Source organism: Halichoerus grypus, chromosome 3 (genome assembly GCF_964656455.1).
Source record: "Halichoerus grypus chromosome 3, mHalGry1.hap1.1, whole genome shotgun sequence".
In the NCBI taxonomy this organism is placed as follows: Eukaryota; Metazoa; Chordata; class Mammalia; order Carnivora; family Phocidae; genus Halichoerus; species Halichoerus grypus.
Window position 1 is genome coordinate 57546019 of NC_135714.1, and position 25094 is coordinate 57571112.

General features: G+C 37.1%; 1 protein-coding gene and 1 pseudogene across 1 annotated transcript in view; one reads left to right on the plus strand and one right to left on the minus strand.

Moving 5' to 3' along the window:
* The window catches only part of ADAMTS3 (ADAM metallopeptidase with thrombospondin type 1 motif 3), a 531886-nt gene that overhangs the window by 358390 nt on the left and 148402 nt on the right, over positions 1-25094 (minus strand). The window lies entirely within an intron of this gene.
* On the plus strand, positions 4642-5091 carry LOC118526664 (peptidyl-prolyl cis-trans isomerase NIMA-interacting 4 pseudogene; annotated as a pseudogene).

Genomic DNA, 25094 nt, shown 5'->3' on the forward strand with positions numbered 1-25094 from the left:
CATTTTTTATTCAAACACTTAACTATATTTTCCCCAAACAAATCCATAACTTTTTCACTTGTTTTAAACTACTCTCAAATAACAGGGATTCAACTTTGGTAGCAAATATTGAAACATAGAGTGGTTTGTAATGGTCACTCTCCCTAGAGGTAACTCTTTCCTCTCCTCTCATCTTATCCTTCTCTTTCTCTCTCCTTTCCTTTCTTCTTGTCACTGTATTTCCTCATTAGTTTACCTAAATGGTTTTGGTTCACTATGATCACAAGAAAAGCATGCTGACTTAAAAATACAAGACAACATTGTAGTGGGTTGCATGGTGGCCCTCCAACAGATGTGTCCATGTCAAATCAAATCCCTGGAAACTGTAAATGTTACCTCATTTTTAAGAAAAAGTCTTTACAGATGTAATCAAGTTAAAGATCTTAAGATGAAGATATCATCCTGGATTATCTGGGCCCTAAATCCAATGAGCAGTGTCCTTATAAGAGGCATACAAAGGAGATGCTCACAGACATAAGAGCAGCAGACAATGTGATCACTGAGGCAGAGATCCGAGTAATGCAGCCAAGGAACACCAAGGAATGCAAAGATTCACCAGAGGTTGGAAAATGCAAAAAAAACTGGATCTCTTCTAGGGCCTATGGAGAGATTGTAGCCCTTGAGTTCAGACTTCTGGCCTCCAGAACTGTCAGAGAATAAATTTCTGTTTTAAGTGACCCAAGTTGTGACAATTTGTTATGGCAACCACGGAAAACTAATATAAGCACTAACACTCACCAATTAAAATGGGATCTTCCTGAATTCTGGAAAGATAAATAAATAATCCTATAATTTGGCAAACTCTCTCAGGACAATGGGTAGTATCCAAAGTAGTGTTAAGAGTATAGACTCTGGGGGTGCCTGGTTGGCTAAGTCGGTTAAACATCCAACTTTTGATTTCAGCTCAGGTCATGATCTCATGGTCCCAGGGTCAAGCCCCGCATCAGGCTCCCCACCCAACAGGGAGTGTGCTTGTCTCTCTCTCCCTCTGTCCCTCCCCCCACTCTCTCTCTCATTCAAATAAATAAATAAATCTTAAAAAAAAAAAAAAGTATAGACTCTGCACGCTAGCTACCTAAATCTAAACTGGGTGACTTAGAACAATTTTATAAATCTCTCTGAGAGTGGGTTTTTTCTTCTACAAAAAGGAAGTGATTAATAGTACCTACCTCAAATAGATTGTTATAAAGATTAAATGTGTTGATATATTTAGATTTCTTAGATATTCCTAATAACTTAGCACATAGACATAATTAAGTAAATCTTATCTGTAATAAGCATTTTTTAATACTTGTGAACAATTCCATATAAGCCTGTATGGGCTTGCTAGGTCTGCTATGACAAAGTACCACAAATTGTATGGCTTTAATAACAGAAATTTATTGTCTCATAGTTTGGGAGCCTAAAGGCCTGAAATCAAGTCTTAAGTCGTCGGTGTAAGTTCCATGTGAGAGCTGTGAGGGAAAGGTCTTGTTCTAGGCCTCTCTCCTTGGCTCATAGATGGCCATCTTCTCCCTATGTCTCTTCTTATGGTCTTTTCTCTATGTGTGTCTGTCTGTATCCAAATTTCCCCTTTTAATAAGAACACAAATCATGTTGGATTAGGGCCCACCCTAAAGACCTCATTTTTAATTTGATTACCTCTGTAAAGGTCTAAGTATCACATAATTCAGAGATATGTTGGCAAATGGAACATGTATAGAGTTAAGTGTCTCCAGTGGTGTATCAACTTGATGTCATGTCATTAAAAAATAGTTGAAGGGACTTCCAATTTCCAATTCCACACACAAGGAGCTTGGAAGTCACTACTCCATCCTAACAACAAGTTAAAGGTTGAACAGACAAAAATCGGTAACTCTTCTTGGTTCCATAGGAGAGAGGAGGACATAGAACAAACTGCTGCCCACAAGACTGGAGAGACAGACAGACAAAAACAGGGAGTAGTAGCTTACCTGAATAGACTCACAAGCAGAAACCACCATGGGAAACAGTGAAGGGATAGGAAAACCTGAACTGTAATTGATGAATTGTTAGAGGCTCAGTGCAGACAACTCTGAGAGTTAAAGACTCCAGGGAGAACCAGTCATATTGTGAGATTTGCCTCCAGGAGTTTTACCAGCTTCCCATAGCCAATATTTCAGAAAAATCATCTCAGGCTTCTGGCAAGTGGGGGATGGGAGTGGAGGGAGGGGAGAGAATGACTTTGAAATATGCCAGAACACTCTGTTCCTATAATCAAGTCCTGACCTCAGGAGAAAGTAGTTAACCAGAGCCTAACCTGCTCAGGTATTATCAGAGTCTAATAGATACAAAGAAGAGAAATACCCAACTCTAGCCCACTTCAGAAGGGGAGGAAAAACTTAAAAACACATGTGAAATTTACAGCCCAGAGGCATAGACACACTAAAACATTGAGACCTAATTGAAGAATATAGAACACTTCCCTTCCCCCTATATCTCACCACCACATTACTAACATTCTATTTAAAGCAGTTTCTTTTACCCAGTACATCATGTCCAGCTGTCAAGAAAAAATTACAAGGCATATCAAAAGGCAAAATTTGAAGAGACAAAGTAAGCATCAGAACCAGACATGGCAAGGGTTTTGGAATTATCAGTCTGGCAATTTAAAACAACTATAATTAATATGCTAAGGGCTCTAATGGATAAAGTAGACAGCATGTAAGAACAGATGGGCAATGTAAACAGAGGGATGCAAATCCTAAGAAAGAACCATAAAGAAATGCTAGAGATAAAAAACACTATCACAGAAAAGAAGGATGCTTTAATGGGCTCATTAGTAGACTGGACACAGCTGAGAAAAAAAAATCTTTGCATTAGAGATAAATAAATAGAATCCCTAACAAGCAAAGAGAACAACAACTGAAAAAAATTTCAGAATATCTAAAGATTATGGGAAAACTATAAAAGGTTTAACATATGTATAAAGGGAATACCAGGGGCGCCTGGGTTGTTCAGTCATTAAGCGTCTGCCTTCGGCTCAGGTCATGATCCCAGGGTCCTGGGATGGAGCCCTGCATCAGGCTCCCTGCTCCGCAGGAAGCCTGCTTCTCCCTCTCCCACTCCCCTGCTTGTGTTCCCTCTCTCGCTGTGTCTCTCTCTGTCAAATAAATAAATAAAACCTTAAAAAAAAAAAGGGAATACAAGAAAGAGAAGAAAGAGAGGCAGGAACAGAAGAAATATTTGAAACAATAATGACAGAGAATTTCCCCAAATTAATGTCAGACACCAAACAACCAATCCAGGAAGCTCAGAGAACAGTAAGCAGGATAAACATAAAAATAAATAAATAAATAAATAAATAAATAAATAAATAAATAAATAAATAAAACTATACTTAGGTATATCATTTTCAAATTACAGAAAATCAAAAATAAAGAAAAAATATTAAATGAAGCCAAAGGGGGGAAAACACATTTTACTTATAGAGGAACAAAGATAAGAATTATATCCACCTTCTCAAAATCCATGCAAGCAAGAATAGTGGAGTGCAATATTTGAACTGTTGAGAGAAAAAAAAACACCAACCTAGAATTCTGTGTCCTGCAAAATTATCCTTTAAAAGTGAAGGAAAAGTAAAGACAAGCAAAGGTTAAAGAAATTTGTTGCCAGTAGGCCTGCCTTATAATAAATAGTAAAAGGAATTCTTTAGATGGAAGAAAAATAATATAGGTCAAAAGCCCAAATCTACATAAAGAATTAATAATATTCCAAAAAAGAAAGCACCAGGCCAAGATTTAAGGAAGAAGTTATGTCAATTTCCTATAATCTCTTTCAGAGGATAGAAGCAGAGGGAATCCTTCCTAACTCATCCCATGAGACCAAAATTGCCCTAATATTAAAACCAGACATTACAAGATATTATAAGAGAAAAAAAAACCATAGCTCAATATCCCTCATGAATAAGGATATGAAAATCTTCAACAAAATACTAGCAAATTAAATCCAAGAAAAATATAAAAAAGAATGACAACTAATGGGTTTTATCCCAGGTAGGCAAGGTTGGTTAAACATTCAAAAATCTATTAATATAATCTATTATGTCAACAGATTAAAAAAGAAAAATCAGGGGCACTTGGGTGGCTCAGTCAATTAAGCCTCTGCCTTTGGCTCAGGTCATGATCCCAGGATCCTGGGATTAATCCTTGTGTCAGTCTCCCTGCTTAGTGGAGAGTCTGCTTTTCCCTCTACTGCTCCCCCCTGCTTGTGTACTCACTCACTCTCTTTCTCTCTCTCAAATAAATAAATAAAATCTTTTTAAAAAATCACATGATCATAACAAAAGATACAGAAAATGCATTTGACAAAAATCCATCACCCATTAATAACAAAAACTCTCGGTAAACTAGGAAAAGAGGGGAATTTTCTCAACTTTCTAAAGACTATAAAAAACCTACAGCTAACATACTTAATAGTGAGAAACTCAAAGTTTTTCTGCTAAGATCAGATACAAGACAAGGATATTCTCTCTCACCACTCCTTTTCAACATCGTATTAGATGGCCTTGCAAACTCAATGAGGTGAGAAAAGACAATAAAAGGTATACAGATTGAGAATGATTACTTAAAACTGTTGGCCGTTGAGGGTTCTGCTGCAGGTTCGGAAGATGCCACCCAAGGGAAAAAGTGGTTCCGGGAAAGGGGGGAAAGGGGCAGCATCCTCTGGGAGTGACAGTTCTGACAAGAAGGCTCAGGGTCCCAAAGGTGGTGGCAATGCAGTAAAGGTCAGACACATTCTGTGTGAAAAACATGGGAAAATCATGGAAGCCATGGAAAAGTTGAAGTCTGGAATGAGATTGAATGAAGTGGCCACACAGTATAGTGAAGATAAAGCCAGGCAAGGGAGCAACTTGGGTTGGATGACCAGAGGTTCCATGGTGGGACCATTTCAGGAAGCAACATTTGCCTTGCCTGTGAGTGGGATGGATAAGCCTGTGTTTACAGACCCTCTGGCTAAGACAAAATTTGGATATCATATTATTATGGTTGAAGGGAGAAAATAAAGTTATATGAAAGACTGAAAAAAAAAAAACCCCAAAAAACTGTCTTTGTTCACAGATGACAAGATTTTCTTTGTAGAAAATCAGAAAGAATTGACCAAAAAAAACCCAAAAAAACCCTCCTGAAACTAATAAGTAATTATAGCAAGGTTGCAGTATACAAGGTTAATATATAAAAGTTGGTTGCTTTCCTATATGCCAACAATGGGAAGTAGAATTGGAAATTAGAAACATAATACCATTTATATTTGTACCCCCTAAAAGAAATAGGAATAAATCTAACAAAATATATGCAAGACATAAATAAGGAAAACTTCAAAACTCAAATTAAATCAAAGAAATAAATGGAGATGTATTCCATGTTCATGGATAGGAGGACTCAATATTTTCAAGATGTCAGTTATTCCCAGCCTGATCTATAGATTCAATGAAATTCCAATAAAAATCCCAGCAAGTTATTTTATGAATTCAATTAACTGATTCTAAAGTTTATATGGATAGGCAAAAGACCCAGAATAGCCAACACAATATTGAGACAGAGCAAAGTTGGAGGATTGAAACCACCCAACTTCAACACTTACTATAAGACTACAGCAATGAAGACTGTGGTACTGGTGAAGAATAGACAAGTACATCAATGGAACAAAATAGAAAGCCCAGAAATAGAATCCCACAAATATAGTCAGCTGATCTTTGATAAGGAGTAAAAGCAATACAGTGGAGCAAAAATACTCTTCAACAAATGGTGCCAAAACAACTGGACATCGACCTGCAAAGAAATGAGCCTAAATGTAAACCTTACACCCTTTACAAAAAGTAACTCAAAATACCATACACATAGAATGCAAAATGCAAACCTATAAAATTCCTAGAAGGTAATGTAGAAGAAAACCTAGGTGACCTTGGCTATAATGATGCATTTTTAGATACAACACCAAAGACATGATCCATGAAAGAAATGAATTATAAGCTATGACTTCATTTAAATTAAAAACTGCTCTACAAAAAATAATGCCAAGAGAATGAGAAGACAAGCCACAGACTGGGAGAAAATATTTGCAAAGACACATTTGATAAAACACTGTTATCTAAAATATGCAAAGAACACTTAAAGCACAATAATAAGAAAATAAACAACCTGATTAAAAAATGGGCCAAACCTTAACAGACATCTAACCAAAGAAGATATACAGAGGACAAATAAACATGAAAAGAAAAGATGCTCCACATCATACGTCATCGAGGAAATGCAAAAGAGAACATTGAAATACCACTATGCACCTATTAAAATGGCCAGAATCTGGAACTCTGACAATAACAAATGCTGGCCGAAATGCAGAGTGACAGGAAATCTCATTCATTGCTGGTAGGAGTGCAAAATTGTACTTTGTCACTTTGGAAGACAGTTTGGTGGTTTATTACAAAACTAAACATACTTGTACCATACAATCTAGCAATGGTGTTTCTTGGTATTTACAGAAGGAGTTAAAAACTTATATCTACACAAAGGTCTGCACATGAATGTTTATGGCAGCTTTTTTCACAATTGCAGAAGTTGGAAGCAAACAAGATGTCCTTTAAGTGAATGGATAAATAAACTATGGTGTATCCAGACAATGGAATGTTATTCAGTACTAGAAAGAAATGAGCTACAAAGCCATAGAGAAACTTTAAATTCATATTACTAAGTGAAAAAAGCCAATCTGAGAAGGGTATATATTGTGTGATTCTAACTATATGACATTCTGGAAAGACAAAACTATGGATACAGTTTTAAAAAATCAGTGATTACCAGGGATAGGGGGTAGGAAAGAGAGTTGAATACGCAGAGCACAGGGGATTTTTAGGGCAGTAAAAATATTCTGTATGATAGTATAAGGATGGATATATGTCATTATACATCTGTTCAAACCCATTGAATGTACAACACCAAGAACGAACCCTAAGGTAAACTATGGACTAATTATGATATGTCCATGTTGGTTCATCCTTGGTAGAAATGTCCCACTCTGGTGAGGGATGTTGCTAATGGAGGAGGCTATGCGTGTGCAGGAAGGGGGCTACACAGGCAATCTCTGTACCTCCCTTTGAATTTTATCATAAACCTAAAACTGCTCTAAAAAAATAGTTTGTTTTTGTTTGTGTTTTTTAAAGAAAAGAAAATGTCAGACAAAAAAAAAAAAAAATAGTTGAAAGGCCTTGGGATACTATCAACCTGCCTCAGTAAATTTAAGAGTTTTATGTAGATTAAGCCACTGACTTTTCTTTGTATACCCTGAGGAGAGAATTACAAATAAAGAGAATTCAACTTAATATAAAGAAATACTTTCTAAGTGTCAAATCTATCAGCTATGTGAGAGTAGTATCTATTCATGTCTTTCTATCTTTGTAGTCCAATGCCTACAAAATGCCTGGTACATGCAAAATAGTCAGCAAATATTTATTGAATGAAAAGTCAGAATTCCTTGTTTCTGGGATCTGAAGTATAGATTAGATAGATTCCTGGCAGGGTGTTTGTGCATTGGGTTAATATGGAATAGAGCAATTGTTTTCAAATTTTTAATTGTTGTTTTCTTTTTAGTAGCAGAATCTTTTTTTTTTTTTTTTTTTTTAATAGGAATTCAAACATGGGAACCCAACGTATAAAACAGATAAAACCAGGGAAGTTTTGTTGAATTGGCTGGCAGGAACCTAGATCCACAATGACCAAACCCTTCCCTTTGCCCTTATAATATCTCCAAGGAATAAAATCTCTGGTCAATTTTAAAATCCTAAGAATCTAGGAACTCTAGATACAAGTTCTAGTGCTAAAACTTAACTTTTAAACATAAGAATATTATACAACCTCTCTTTGCTCAATTTCTTCACATGTAAACTAAAATGAGATTAGCTTATTACTGATTTTCCTTTCAAATCTAATGAAGCAAATAAATATTTAAAACATAGTATACATGAGATGTCACATGAGAAGTTGAAAAGAAGCAAAAAAAAGCAATATTTAATGAGTGCCTACAATATGTCGGACTTCAAGTTAGGTCCTTTATATTCAATAATTAAAAGATTTTAGTTCACAAAAAATTACTCTGAATGAGCTAAAAGAACCTCAAAGAGGAGATGGAATTTAAGTAAACCTTAAAAGGTTTCAATAGGTACAAAAAAAGAAAGAACGTTGTAAGCAAGAAGCTTAATTTTTTGTTTTTTAAGAAATAGGGCTACAGTGAAGTGACTTTATGAAGAAATTGCAAAACCTACCAAGCATTACATCATAACTAATTAGAATCATGTTATGAGCATTAAGGAAAAAATTGGTATTAGAAACAAATCTCCCATACCAGCAATGGGACAAATCAACACCATGTGTCTCCTGATATGGTCCATTCAGAAAAACACATCCCTCTGCACTTCCTGCCAGAAGTACACAACCTGAATCTAATCACGAGGAAATACTGACAAACCCACACTGAGGGATATTCTACAACATACTTCAAAAATGTCAATGTCATGAAACACAAAGACTGGGGAACTGTTCCAGATGAAAAGACATGACAACCAAATGAAACACATGATCTCGGATTTCATTTTTCTAAAAAGGACATTCTTGGGCCAATTTGAAAAATCTGAATAAGGACTGTACATTAGACAATTATAGTATATCAATGCTATTTGCCTAATTTTGATAATTGTACTTGGGTTATGCAAATAAACGACCTTGTTTTTAGGATATACACGCTGAGGTATTTATGTAAGACTCATCATGTCCCCCTCTTACTCTCAACTGGTTTAGAAAAAAAATTACACACACACACACACACACACACACACACACAGAAAGAAAGTAAAGCAAATGTGGTAAACTGTTAATATGTGGGGAAACTTGGTGAAGTATATATAGGAATTTTTTCTACTATTCCTGCAACTTTTCTGGAGGTTTGAAATCATATTGAAATTAAAAAAAAAAAAAAACTTAAAAAAAAAGAGAAAAATAAAGTAATATTTCTGTCTATAGAAGGAAGGAAAATTACTGAAGTTATGTTAACATACTAGAGGATTGGTATAATTCATACCAGGAAAGGTAGTTACTTGCTTAGGGAAATTATTTATGGGCCTCTTGGGAAGCATATGTGAAGCTTCCCATGAAAGAATTTAGAAGAAAATGGTATAATTTAATAATAGCTGAATTATTCTGCATAATGAAGCAAGAGAAATTTTTAGTTTCTGCAAACAAACAGGACAGGGGCTCAAAAATAAAAAAAAGAGAAGAATGTGAGTAAGCAATAGGGAAGAAAAAAGACCAAAAACTTAAAAACTGGGGCCTAAGGAAATAGCTAATAAGAAATGTCTTGAAAAGAGAGCAGTTAATGAAATTTCTGTACACTGATGTCTAATAATAAACTTTAAGTTATTTTTTTATATCATGCTAGACTATAATCTTCCTCACTACCCCCAAACATTTAATAAAATTCTGCTATTTATAACCATCTTTTATTTGAAACACCTTGATTGAAATAGGAATGGGGGTCATAGCATATGCTGGGCAAAGCAATCTCAGAAGAAAACAATTGCAGGAAGAGAAATATAGAGAAGGGACTGAGAATTCAGTGAATTTATAAAATTACAAGAAAAGGTGACCAGAATACTATAAAACTTACAAAATTCCTTGGCTAGTGGGAGGGGAAGAATTCCAAGTTTCTCACGATATCCTTATGTGGACAGGAGATTCAACCAATTGTTTTAAATATTAAAGGGCAAAGTGGCCTAAGAAGAAGGCTAGAAAGCTTCAGATTGTAAGACTGTACACACTTAGATTATATAGGCATACACAGATATTAAATAATATGATCCCAAAAATGTGATTTTTTTCCAACAAAATTACTTGTTAATATGATACCATAATTGCATTTCTGAGAATCTATCTGTGGTAACCAATATTTAAGATGACCCCCAATAATTTTCATCTCCTGATGTTCATGTCCTCCTACACTTAATAGGGTGACCTGTGTAATCAAAATAAAAATTAGGGAGCATGAGTTCTGAGGTAACTTCATAAAAGACATTGTAGGTTCTGCCTTACTTTCTCTTACGTCATTTGCCCTGAGCAAGACAGCCTCCATGTTGTGAGGACACACAAGCAGCCCATGGAGAGGCCCACAAGATGAGGAACTAAGGTCTTCTATCAACAGCAAAGATCACCTTACCAGCAAATGAGAGTCAGTCATGTTAGAAGCAGCTCCTCCAGCCCTACTCAAGCCTTCATAGCTCCAGCTAACATCTTGACTGCAATCTCATTATACACCTTGAGCCAGAATCACCTCGCCAAGCTGCTCCCAAATTCCTGACCATAAAAACCGCAAGATAATGTTTGTAACTGTTTTAATACACTGAATGTTGGAGTAATTTGTTATGCAGCAAAAGATAACTAATACACTCACCTAAAGTAATAATCAGAGAGGTTACCTAATAAGATTCATGTACAAGTATGTTCAACACAGCTTAATTTATAATAGCAAAAATGGAACAACCTAAGTGTCCAAATAGAAAGGATTTTTTAATGAATTATTTTACAGCAATATCATAATTAAAGCTAAAATTTACTGGATCTTTTCTCTCTCCAGGCACTGTGCTAGGAGGATATATTCCACAGCTATTAAAAATAATATTTTTGAAGAACATTTAACAACATAGTCATAACATAATGTTCTGTGAAATAAATAGCATATGAAATGATATATACAGTATGATTCCATGTTTTGTAAATATATATTTTATTTATCTACAAAATATATTTATAATTAAACATGTTTATTATATATTTACAAGCTGGAAGTCAAATACATACGTGCATATGCAAAAGAAAAACACTGGCAACTAATACAACAAATGTTAACAGAAGTTATCTCTGGTTAGAGTAGGAATGATTTTAGTATTTAAAATTATCTTCTTTCGGGGTGCCTGGGTGGCTCAGTTGTTAAGCGTCTGCCTTCGGCTCGGGTCATGACCCCGGGGTCCTGGGATCGAGCCCCGCATTGGACTCCCTGCTCCGTGGGAAGCCTGCTTCTCCCTCTCCCACTCCCCTGCTTGTGTTCCCTTTCTCGCTGTTTCTCTGTCTGTCAAATAAATAAATAAAATCTTTTAAAAAAATTACCTTCCTCTGTTTTTCTGTATTATTCTAAAATTTTCACAAGATATACGTATTACTTTATCATCTCCTTTTTAAAAATAGTAATACAAAATTTGCCAGCGCACAAAAATGTGGAAACAAAGGGTGGTGTGAGATTGTGCCCACTTGCAGAATTTGATTTCTGGAAAAGCCATCTAGTTCAACACCCTAATTTCATAGATGAAGGAACTGAGACCCAGGAGGGTTAGGTGATTCCTCTGAAGTTCACCTAGTTGGTAATGGCAAAACCTGAAGGGAAACTCAAGTTTCCTAGTTTCTGATCCAATGTACTCTTTACTATTCTATGTTACTGCCAAGAAATCAAAGACAAAGGTACCACAGGATCTCAAAAAAGGAAGAGGGCAAATTTGAGAAAAATGGCCAAGATAGAAATAATGGCCAACCAACTCAGAGCAGTCATCACTTGAAAAAGGAAAATCATGTTCTAGGCAATTAGGCACCAACCTTCACTACTTGAACAAATCAATATTTAAGGACTTTTATAGAGCTACCACAACAGGTGGCCTTAGTTAGACAAAGAGGGCAGGTGAGACCCAGCAAGACTTTGACCTGACCTGATCCATAACTAACCTCTTTATGGGCAAGTGAAAAGGTAAATGCTATTTCATGGCCTGATGAATGGGAATCTTACTGCTGCTGCCTCAGCCACTCTTACCACATCAGACAACGTGAATATGCCTTCTCTCTCTACCTCCTTACTCATGCTGCCATGTGGAGCGTTGTACTCGGCCACCGCACAGATATTTATAACTCCTTTGGAAGGATCTAAATGAAGAATGAAAGAGCCCCTCATATGAAGGAAAAACTCAGCAGCTGACTCTTTCCTTACAGACGAGGGCTAGCTGGTTAGCAATTGGGACTTTATTTGTGTTTGGGGCAAATAGAGATTTTGGAAAAACTTTTATAGAAACCATAAAAACTATTTTCAAACATTTAGAGGATTCTAAGTTTGTATGTACTCTGTTGCCTCTCGTTCTAGTAAAATTATCTAGAAATAAGCAAACAAACAACAAACAAACAAAACCCACATTTACTTCCATCTGTTTGTTGCCTCTTGCATGGTAAAATGTTCCATCAGAAATGACAGACTCTTTACCTGAAAACTTTTCAGAATGCTGATATAGCATCAGAAGAAATTAATATTACAGCTTTTATGTAGTTACAGAATTTCCAAGGAAATTCTTAATTTTTGGACTATGATCAAGTGTGGGATGCATGATGCTTTTCAGGAAATAGGAATCAACATGAAATGACTTGAGAAACCTCAAAAGAATCTATCAAATCATCAGTAAGGAAGAACTACTGCTTGGCTATTTAATTTTAAACATCAAATAAGATTTTGGCTTTTGCTTTGTTGTTGAACAAAAACATAACTAAACTACTTCTCTTCTAAGAGGAGTATTTCTTCACCCAAGAGCCAACAAATGAGGAGACCATTGTTTCAAGTAACGATAGGGATGTTTCCAAATATTGATGATTGAAGGATATGAGTGATCCAAAGGGGAAGGAGAAACTTGGTTGGCATATCACCTGCTTGGTGACTTTCTGCTAGTTAGAAAAAGAGACTGGGGAAATTCCCTTACCATTAGGGAAGGATTTCATGGGTGGCATAACTCCACTGCATTTTATACTTTCTGTCCCCCAAACTAATACAAAAAGATGACTTCTCAGGTCATTGAGCACATGACCAATTAACAGACATGTAGGCCCTCTTTCCAATAGATCTGTGTGTATGTGCACACTTCGTATGTATAAGTAGGTATATTTACATTATTGAAACTCATTTAAAAATTTATTTGATCTCTATTGATATTTTCTCTACCAGTACAAATATATTTGTACTTAGTAAATAAAATATATACTTTCAAAGTATGTTTATACTGGCTGGCATTCTCTGGTCAGTTGTGGAATTAAGTGACCACACTTTTGCTTCAAATGGATGAGCACCCAACTGGGGAAATGCAGGATCTCAGACACCAGAGGCCTCCTATACAAACACACAGAAGAGTTAGCTGTGCCTCCAGGACCCAGAGGTGAGGCCCAGCCTGCCCTGCTCTGGAGCTCGCACCAGGGCCCTCTTGGTTGACAGGGGTCTGTATCCAATATCAATCATGCCTGAGCTGGTTTCTGAGATCCTACCTGGCTGAAGCTCAGGCAGAAGAGGCAGACAGACTTTGGATCATTCTGACCCATCTTGGCCCAAAAAAGACTTGTTTGAAGTGTATAAGGCTGAGAAATCTCTTCTTGATGTCTTCTTAGGGAATATTTGTATTTGTTTGAGATGGCTAAGGTGTGGTCTTGCCTTAAGGTAAAAGGGAAAGTCTCCCCAAATCATCAGTCTTTGAGACTCAGAGTATTGCCAAATCAATCTCCTCTTTGAATGGTTCTATTTGTTTCATTCATACCTTCCGAACTGTGGAAGATAAGTTTACCACCCAGTTTCTAGGATGCTGTTTGGGGATTGTTTGTTTTCTTTTTTCTTTACACTACCCACAGTCCTGGATTCTGACCCTGAGCCTCCTCATATGTCAATACCTTCATATAAACTTGCGCTGCCTCCTCATCTGTCAATCACTCCTCTGGGGCGTGCCACTGAGTCTCCATCATTCGCAAATACTGAGTTTTAAGTTGGTTTCCAGTGTTTCAGTGTTGTCCATCAAATTGCCATGAGTTGCCTAACTGAATTTCTTGACCTGCTACTTACTAAGGAAAGAGTATTTTGGGGGGCAGGAGGAGGGACAGAGGGAGAGAAAGAATTAGGAAAGAGTATTTTCAATTCTTGGTCCCTCAGTTTTTTTTATTTGTAATTCAAGGATGGGACAGAGGATGATAGTAACAATTCTTCCAAACTCCGAAGATCTTCCTGATGACCAAATAAGAAAAATGTATAAGTAATTAGATTGTAAAACTATAAATCATAATAGAAAGCTGAGGTAGTATATATTATATATTATAATAAATATATTATTATTATGAGATATTATTACTATGCTGAGATATTATGTAGATATATATGTCTGTACTGGCTGGGAAATCCAGCTTTTCTTCACACTGCTCTAATTGGAATTTCCTCTCTTCCTAAATCTGATTATCTTCCAGCCAGCCTGACTCCACCAAACCTCACTTGTTCCAACACTAAATACCTGTGCGGCCTTGGACGAGTGACTTGGGCAAGAAAAATATTGAGAGTCTTCTAGGCTGGATATTAGACTTTTAGAGTGAGAAGCTGATTTGCACAAGGTAACACTGTAAATAGCAGACCAGAAAGAACTCACATCTTTTGTCTTAGAGACCAGCCACCATCCCCTGCCCTATCCTGCTTCTCTAGGGTTACATCAAGGCAAGGAATTCAAAGATTATTGCCAAACTCAACATAGTCATACACTGTTAGTTTATCATGTCAAATGTGTCCATAGTTTCCTCTTAGAATTTTTGTGGGAATACCACAATTTTCTCCACTGATGAAAAGCCTCAGATACTAGGCTCTGTTAATAAGTATTTTTGTATTTTAATAATCATATTAAACATTAAAATATTATTTAGTTCTATTTACATTTTTAACTTTTTATCTATTTTAAATCTTTTTTTCTGATTATAAAATTAATACCTGCCTCCTTTAGGTGATTTCTTTTTTTTTTAAGCTTTTATTTATTTATTTGAGAGGGAGTGAGAGAGAGAGCGAGAGAGAGAGCATGAGCGAGGTGAGGGGCAGAGGAAGAAGAAGGCTCTCCTCTGAGCAGGGAGCCCAAGGCGGGGCTCAATCCCAGGACTTCAGGATCATGAACTGAGCCAAAGGCAGAGGCTTAACCGACTGAGCCACCCAGGCGCCCTCCTTTAGATGATTTCTTGTCTGCATTTCAGATTATTTTTTACAATCTAATATTTTTTATATACTACTTGATAATTCCATAAATATGAATGCCTGTCTCACCACATTCTTAACAGCAGTAAATGCTATCTCTTTTGCAAATGGTTTAACTATTGTATTTCCATATTCCCTACCCTCACTTCTGCCTAAGGAGCCAGTTCTTATTTGTTTAGATCAATTATCCAATTTTCTAACTAAATAAGATCTTTCATTTGTATAATTATTTTTTTCAGTAAAAGAAAGTTTTATTCTATTTTTTATTTTTGTCCATGCTCAATTTATTCTGCTTTTTTTCCCTTTAAGTACCCATCAACTATGAGTTGGGTCTTTGTTCATTCTCCCTCAGGTCTAAATGTCTCATCCTTGTGTTTAGCAAAGTGTCATGGTTAACAGACATGTGTTGGAGTCTGACAGACTTGAGTTTGAATTCCGCTCTGTCACCTCCTGGCTATTTTCCTGGACCCATTAGGTGACCTCCCCAGGTCTCTGCTTCTTCCTCTGTAACGCATTGGTGTCCAGGAAGTAGTCATTCAACAGAAGCCATCATTGCCCTCTTTTCTCAGTATTCTTTGAGCACTTCCAGTTAGTCCTCTACCTCACCAATTTTGTTTTCTGCATGTGATTTTGGTTCTTTATGTACTCTTTTGGTATTTTAATTCTCTAATTCTTTAGTTGATTCCTTCACTCATCTCTTACCTCTCTCAACCTGCTTCCCAATTTATTGTTTTTTCAATTAATTTTTTGCTTTCAGAGAGATCACATGTTCTTGGTATTTCATTGGGGGCACAAGCAGAACCTTCTATTGGTCTCTTCTCCTTCCTGTGGCAGATCTTTGTCAAAAACACGCTTTACCTCAACTCTGTTAAGGTACTGTACCTCTTTTTTTATATGGCAGATTATTTCCTTGTGTCCTCTGTTGCTTTGATCCTCTTGTCCTTTAATGACAACTTTGGTAGGTCTCATGACTTGTCTGCTTGCTTTTTGGTAATGGACAGTACTACAGTCACTTTAAAATAAAAAACATAGTCTTCATTCAGAAATTAGAAGTGTCCTGTCAGGAAATTAATCAAAATTGGGTTCCTAGTATGCTTCAGGCTAGAAACTTGCAGTGGAAATGGGGTGAAGTGAATGGCCTCCTCCCTACTTCTCTGTACTCAATCTCCACCCTGCCTGGCTTACTAACCACTTCTGGATCCTTTCAGGTAAGATACAGAAAGAAGGAAGTATTAAGGGAGAATGGTCTTATTTAAATAGATACTCTTATAAGCTGCCTTCAGGCTCCTTGGGACTGGCAGATATTTGAAGGTCTTTTTTCAGTGGGTGTGTCTGAGGGTTCTGTGGTGATTTCCATCTCTCAGAGCCCTTGTCCTGCAGTTCTCTTGACCTAGGCAGATGTGTCTCTGTTTTGGGTAGTCCTTGCAACTCATTCTGCAGCCCTTAGGAATTCAGGGCTCACCTGGAACTTCTTGCTGCCAGAGTCCTCCTTTCCTCCAGGCAGCCCCACTGGAGAGGACCTAAGATGATACCACCCTGGCTCTCTCTCCTGTCTGCCCACATCTGCTCCATAGCAAAGTCTACATGCTTCTTTGACCTGAAAAATTGGACACAGAATGCTTTGGTTTTCTCAGACATGGGTCAGGCACCCATCTTCTGTGAACACCCCCCACAAGCCCTCAGAGGGATCTTGTAGCAGCTCCTTGCACTGTGTTTGAGGGGAAGAAAGCAGAACCCCTTAATCCTTCCACCTCTTTTGTGTGCATGTATGTGGGGGCAAGGGAACGATCACTTTATAGTAACAGTTTCCTCTCCAAACAAATATCTTCAAAAGTCACTTCCTGATCTCTTCTAAGAGCTCTGATTTGGCTGAGGGGTTCAAGGATCATAGAACAGGCAAGCAACCATTTCCATAGTATTGATCATGTTTTTTTTATTTTCTGTGGTGTGACGTTTTGACTTCCTGGGGAGACCTACAGACATGGGAAGAAACTGCCCCTTCCAGGCTAGCCAGTTCCTAAATATGGTAAACAACTTACTTGGAAGAACATCGTTCATATTCAAACAAACCAATTCAGAGCCTATACCCTCAATCATCTCCTTATCAAACTCTCACCCGTCAAGCCATTATTTTTCCTGCATTAAGTAACCCATGGCCAGGTAACTAGAGACCATCCCTGCAGCCCAGAGCCCACTGACATTATACAAAACAGCCAATTATGAGCTATTTACCCTACCCCACTTGGCTGTTCTTCCAGAAACCCCAATAAAGGTTCCGACTTAGGCTTTCTCCTTTGCCTCCTGACCAAAACCTGATGTTTCGCTTGTGACCTTATGAGGCATGGTATGCAGCCTTTCCTTGGGAAACATAAATAATAAATTTTCTTTCAATGGCATTGGCCATTCTTTTTCATCCCTCAGTCATGCCTCTATAAATTAAATCCCAGGTATAATTTTAATAAAATTGTAAAGCTGCATATGGAGATCTGTTTCATACTCACTTTGATGTCTGATGAATATCAATTTCACTGGAGTTGAAGCTTCAGTTTTTATCATCTTTTTATAAATTCATAATTAAGGTTTTTGATAGAATGCAGAGCTCAGTCTACAGTTCCACATATGCCCTCAAACTGTCCCTGGGATATGTTTGTTCATTCAGAAGCTGTTCAGCTGACATTCTGTCTGCCAGACCGTACACTGGGTGACGGGCATATAAAAACCATTGCCACACAGAAGTTTAATGTCTGCTCACACTAGATGCAGCTGATCACATAGAATCAGTGCCCTGGAGTAGATTGTCACTTAGACCTAGAGGCAGAAACTGCCATATGATTTTCAGCACTGTATTTTTTAGTTAACCAATAAAAGAACACAGTATTCAATTGGTGTCTAAAGTCACAAAGAAGCCAAAGGCATAGTTATAGCATCATGGATCTGAGACTTTTTGTTGGAGGCATTTACCAAAACACCACCTCAAAGGGATATTAGATGAGAGCCAGCATGACAGTATTAAATCCAGCTACTATTTCAAAGGAGAGCTAGGAAAAGAGGGGGAGCCTAGTGACATTTGAAGAACATGGAGACTGGTGATGGCTAATAAGAGAGAGGTTTGGAGGAGATGATGAGGAATGGAGCCAGGAGACAGTTCTGAGTCAAAAAGCAGGTGGACACAGAGCTTTTTTATCTGGCTCTTGGGAGGCTGGGCATGTTAAAAAGGGCATCTGGTGGAATAAACATTAGCCCAAGAGGCATCCACAAAAGCAGGTTACAGTTCCAGATGCTAACGCTGTCATGGTTCTAATAGTCTTCATAGAGTTAAGGACACTGTTTTCTTCCTTTTAACAGGATATTAATATTAATAAACATATTAATATGAAATCCTGGAATTGGGACTGATGGTGAGGAAATATTGCTAATGTCAAATTATGATCTAAAGAAGAAGAGATACGTTAAAAAGACCAGAAGGGGACAGGAGTTCAAGGGGCACTAGTCCTTAATAGGGCATCCTCATGTATCTGTAAGGGGTTAGAGTCAAATATTTCTCCCAGAAATTGATGTTCCAGGTTTATTTACTTGTTTCAAAAAACTAGCTGAGTCTCCTGAGATCATCATTATCTTGTTCTAAAGCTGGCTACCCCTAGTTCTAAATAATGGAACATGATACATCCTGTGGTACAGAGGGAGACCTAAGGCTTCTTACCTTTTGTTGGTAGGGTAAGCAGTTAAAGAAGTTGGTACACTGTTCTCAAAACCCAGGGACCCCGTCTCTCTGAGAACTGAACAGCAATTAGTGAATGTTCTCTAATCTTCTTCTTCATATAAATGAAGCCTAAGGGTTGATATCAGTCCAGACAGCAAACCTCCTGAGTGGTTGCTGAAGACTGAAGGAACAGAACCCCTTGCCAGCAGTGGAGGTGTGTGGAGCCAGGGAAAGATTATTTGATTAGAATTACAATTTAAGGGGAAGTCAGGTCAAAACAAAGGTTTATACTCTGATCATGTGCCTAAATAGGTCTGTATAAGAGGAGAGGAGGCATGAGAAAAAGCTCAGTGTTTCATAGAAAACGAAGAAGGTGAAACAGACAGACGTAAAGGAATTCCCTATTCAAGAATTAATATATCCAAGGTGATGAAGGGGCAAAAAGGACGTAGATTCCTTCCATGACTAAGGCAAAGAGATGAAACCATCTCTTTCCTCTTCCAACATTCACCCTCTCTCAGGCTGACTTTTCCCAGTTTTAACCCTTTAAAGTTGAGTTTGCTTGTTTTGTTTTTAAATCTGGCTTTACTTATTTGTTTAAACCTGGCTTTAGCTATTTGAAAGTTACTCATGAAAAATGAGCACACATAGTCTACATAAGCCTAGAGGTCATCTCAGATCCCATAATCAACTGAAGACAATTTGTAGATAATCCCTTGCAGCAAAGAAAGTATAGTCAAAAAATATTTCAGGACTGACTTTCACTGTTTATAATATTCCAATTCTCATAGCATTAAAGTTGGAGAAAGATCGTTCTACTCCTACACGACTGTATAAAAGTTAACACCTCTTCGGTCAAGAGATGGCTATGTAGTACTCACATTCAGAACAAATTTTGTATCCCAGACACAGAGCTGGAGTGGTTTCTAATTTAAAATTAGATGTTGAAGAAAATAAATCTGGACACTATAAAAAAAACTATACCTGTATCAGGCTAAAAAGGATTTTTTAAACAATTGTCAGGCCAACACATCATATTGCCAAACCCATAAACTGCTTCAAGAAACAGATGGAATTTATATCACAGACTCTCAAACCTCATGGGAGGGATCTTTGAATCCAATTAACCCTTTGGCAACAGTGTTTAATCTGGAGGGATATACTCAAAGCATCCAAAAATATTTTGTCTAGACTTACCCACTGCAAAATTTTCTATGGTACATTCTTTGGACAGGGCAACACGGATCTAAGGCAGTGGGCAGGCACTGATGGTATCATCCCAGAAGGTAGGTTCTCTTTTCACATATCCTCAAGCATATCTCCATAACAAGTTTATAAAACAGGTATTCCACCTCAGTTGGATCTACCATTCAGTTTTGCTAGTATTTCTAAGGCAAGTGTCAAGCCCCAAATTAAAAGAAAATATAAAAGCATGTTCATATGTGCTAAGCTACTACCAACAATATCCAAAGATGGCAAAAGCTGGAGAATTAGAATAGAATGTTTCATATAAAATGTCCTTACTGCAATTTTTATAGCTATTTTCAACCAATTTTAGAAGAAACTGGAAGTTAAAAACAATCCATCCTCTTCATTATTTTATTAGCATTTTGGATATTATCGCCTTAAGTTGGTAAGCCAGGTCAGTTACAAATCAAGTTGATTCTTGTGGTTATAGGTTGCTTGCTGCTGCTGTACTTTGGGAGTAGAGTCAGGCCTCCTTCCCCAGAGGGCTCAATAACAAGCACCCAGCCTTTTTTGTCTGAAACCACTTGGGTGCGGTCCTGTGCAAAGGCGGAGAAGAAGAATGGACGAGCACCTCTCAAAGGTCAATGACAAAACCGCAGGTCCTAACCTGGTTTGCCTACAAACAGAAGCACTTCGTACACTGATGATGCTGGGAAGGGTAGGGAAGAAGAGAAAAGGGAGAAATTAGGTAAGCAAGGAACAAATTTAAAAAGGGAGAAATGGGAGAAATTAAAAGGCCAGTAGCAAGTTAAAAAGGGAGGAAAATCAAAGCAGTTGATTCAGCAATTTATTGACCATATAGTTGAAAGGAGCCAAATAACAAGTTTAAAAAATGTTGCTAGAAGATAAGGATGTCCATTCTTGCCACTTTTATTCAACATAGTACTGGAAGTCCTAGCCACAGCAATCAGACAAGAAAAAGAAATAAAAGCCACCTAAATTGGTAAAGAAGAAGTAAAACTGTCTCTATTTGCAGATGACATGATACTATATACAGAAAACCCTGAAGACTCCACCAAAAAACCACCAGAACTGAAAAATGAATTCAGTTAGGTCACAGGATACAATCAATATACAGAAATCTATTGCATTTCTATAAACTAACAATGAAGTAGAAGAAAGAGAAATTAAGAAAACAATCTCATTTTTTTTTGCACCAAAAAGAATAAAATACCTAGGAATAAACTTAACCAAGGAGATAAAAGACCTATACTTCGAAAACTATAAAACACTGATGAAAGAAATTGACGATGACACAAACGAACAGAAGGATATTCCATACTCATGGATTGGGAGAACCAATATTGTTAAAATGTCCATACTACCCAAAGCAATCTACAGACTCAATGCAATCCCTATCAAAATATTGACAGCATTTTTCACATAACTAAAACAAATAATCTTAAAATTTGTATGGAACTACAAAAGACCCCAAATAGTCAAAACAGTCTTGAAAAAGAAGAATGAAGCTGGAGTATCATAATCCCAGATTTCAAAATATAGTAGCTGTAATAATCAAAACTGTAGTAGTCAAAACAGTATACTACTGGCACAAAAAGAGACATGTAGATCAATGGAACAAAATAGAGTCTAGAAATAAACCCATGCTTATATGGTCAATCAATTTATGACAAAGGAGGCAAGAATATACAATGGGGAAAAGATAATCTCTTCAATAAAGGGTGTTGGGGAAACTGGAAAGTTACACCAAAAGAATGAAACTGAAGCACTTTCTTACATCATAAAGAAAAATAAACTCACATGGATTAAAGACCTAATGTGAGACCTGAAATCATAAAATTCCTAGGAGAAAACATAGGCCATAACTTTATTTTTATTTTATTTTTCTTGATATCAGCCACAGCAACATTTTTCTAAATATGTCTCCTCTCACAAGGGAAACAAAAGCAAAATTAAGCTATTGGGGTACACCAAAATAAAAAGCTTTTGCACAGCAAAGGAAACCATCAACAAAGCGAAGAAGCAACCTACTGACTGGGAGAAGGTATTTGCAAATGATACATCCAATAAGGGGTTACTATCCAAAACATATGAAGAATGTATACAACTCAACACCCCCAAAAAACAATTCTATTAAAAAATGGTCAGGGGTGTGCCTGGGTGGCTCAGTCGGTTAAGCATCTGCCTTTGGCTCAGGTCATGATCTTGGGGTCCTGGGATTGAGTCCCACATCGGGCTCCCTGTTCAGCGAGGAGTCTGTGGGGAGTCTGTTTCTCCCTCTCCCTCTGCCTCTCACCCCTTGCTCATTCTCTCGGTTTTCCTCTCTCTCTCTCTCAAATAAATAAATAAAATCTTTTTAAAAAAATGGTCAGAGGACCTAAACAGATGTTTTTCTGAAGAAGACATACAGATGGCCAACAGACACATGAAAAGATGTTCAACATCACTCATCATCAGGGAAATGCAAATCAAAACCACAACGAGGTATCACTTTACACCTGTCAGAATGGCTTAAGTCAAAAACACAAAAAATAACAAGTGTTGGCAAGGATGTGGAGAAAGGGGACTCTCGAGCACTTTTAGTGGGAATGCAAATTGGGGCAGTCATTGTGGAAAACAGTATGGAGGTTCCTTTAAAAATTAAAAATAGAATTACTATATGTCCAGTAATTCCACTACTAGGTATTTACCCAAAGAAAACAAAAACACTAATTCATATATATATCATATATATATTCAAATATATATGCACCCCTGTATTTATTTCATGTTTACAATAGCCAAGATATGGAAGCAATCCAAGTGTCCATTGATAGATGAATGGATAAAGAAGATGCGATATATACACACAATAGAATATTACTCAGCCATAAAAAAGAATGAAACCTTGCCATTTGCAACAACATAGATGGATCTAGAAGGTATAATGCTAAGTGAAATAAGTCCGAGAAACACAAATACCATATAATTTCACTCATATGTAGAATTTAAGAAATAAAACAAATGAACAACAAGGAAGAAAAGAGACAAACAAAAAAAAACAGACTCAAATACAGAGTACAAACTGGTGCTTACCAGAAGGGAGGTGGGTGGGGGATGGGTGAAATAAGTGAAGGGAAATGAGTGAAGGGAAATAAGAGTGCACTTACCTTGATGAGCACTGAGAAATGTATAGAATTGTTGAATCATGATATTGTACACCTCACTATATAACACTATATGTTAACTATACTTGAATAAAAAATTTTCAATTAAAAAGTTTTATAAGTTGATAGAAAAAAGGCTGGAACGAAATACTTGGAAATCTTATTTATGCTGGTGATTTTTCTTTTCAGTGCTTCCATCATCATTGTCGAAGTATTCTACAGTCGTTTCTGACAATGTTTTACGTTCATTTCTTTAACAAACCTCTCTTACCTCCTTTGCCTAAGAATTTCCTCTAGATATTGCCAGCTATGGTTCAACATGTTCATTTTTTTAAAAGATTTTATTTATTTATTTGACAGAGAGAGACACAGCAAAAGTTCATTTTTATTAAAAGTAATCACTGACATTTGTAAATGGCTATACACTTTCCTAAACACACTTCTCAGGTATATCTCAGTTGCCATGACAACCTTGCATTCCAGGTTATCAATATCACTGCCCCATTTGAAGATGAGAAAACTGAGACTTAACGAGGCTGAGGGATTGACCAAAGGTCATTCACTCAGCCCGCCCTGCACTGACTGGGCTTGCTGCACTGTTTCTTCTGTGCTGTTACTGCTCAGTAGGCAAAGCAAACTTTTGTAAATAGGTGATATGTGAAGAAGGGGGTCTCAGCAGCCTTACTGAATTAAAATATCTTTATTACAAAGATGCTTACCAAAAGTTTATAGATAGCATAGGGGAAAACTTGTTATAAGATTAAACAAACAAAATTAAGACAAATAATTAAACATGGTCTCTGATTTCAACCTTATTTTAAAAACTTGATTGAAAGCAGTCTGGAAGGAATTTCACCCAAGTGTGCATAGTGATAAATAAGGGTTGATGGCACAGCATAGCAGTTAAGCGTGAGACCTGAGAATTAGGCTGCCTGCATTTGAATCCTGGTCACGCCACTGATTAACCAAATGAGCACTGGGCAAGTAACTTAACCTGCGCTTCCATGTCCTCATCTTTATAATGAGGACAATGATAGTATCTATCTCATTAAAATCATCATGAGAGTTAAAAGAATTAATATAAGACTTTAGAACAGTGCTTGTTACATGGTAATACCATATAAGTGCTAGCTATCATCCTATAGTGATGATTATTTTTAGGCAATACATATTATTTTAATTTTCCTCATTACATACTTCAAAATTTCCAAATTTTGAATATATGTATGTTAATTTAATGATTTAATAAAAAAAAAAACTATGAAAATAGGGGCGCCTGGGTGGCTCAGTCAGTTAAGAGTCTGCCTTCAGCTCAGGTCATGAACCCAGAGTCCTGGGATAGAGCCTCACATTTGGCTCCCTGCTCAGTGGAGAGCCTGCTTCTCCCTCTCTCTCTGACCCTCCCCTCCCCCCCGCTCATGCTCACCCTCTCTCTCTCTCTCTCTCTCTCTATCGCAAATAAATAAAATCTTAAAAAAAAACAACTGTGAAAATAATAAAAAGTAACCAGCAACAGACATCCTGCCACTCTACTTTAACTGAAAGTTCTGTCCCTATTAAGATTCAGAGTTCCTTTATAATGCTCTCCATTTTTTAGCTCCTTGGAAAATTTGTCTTACTGACAGGTAAGTTGCCTTGTTTGCTGAAGGAAAGCTATGTGAATTATAGCTCTCCCGAAGTCTCCCTGATGAAACCAGAGCAGATGTTTGAGAAAGTATTCAGGGTATCCAGGATCCCTTAAAGGGACAAGGTCCATCTTGAAATCATCAAGCAAAAGAAACAAACACCAATTTCCAGGTAACCTTGTGCAAATTAGATGGCAGGTAAATTAATCAAGTTTTCCTGACACTGAGTCTTTCACTTACACAACCCTTAGCAACTTGCTTTGGGCTATTAGTCTCACCGTAAATATGTGCTGAAGCAGATGCAAAAGCATTTAC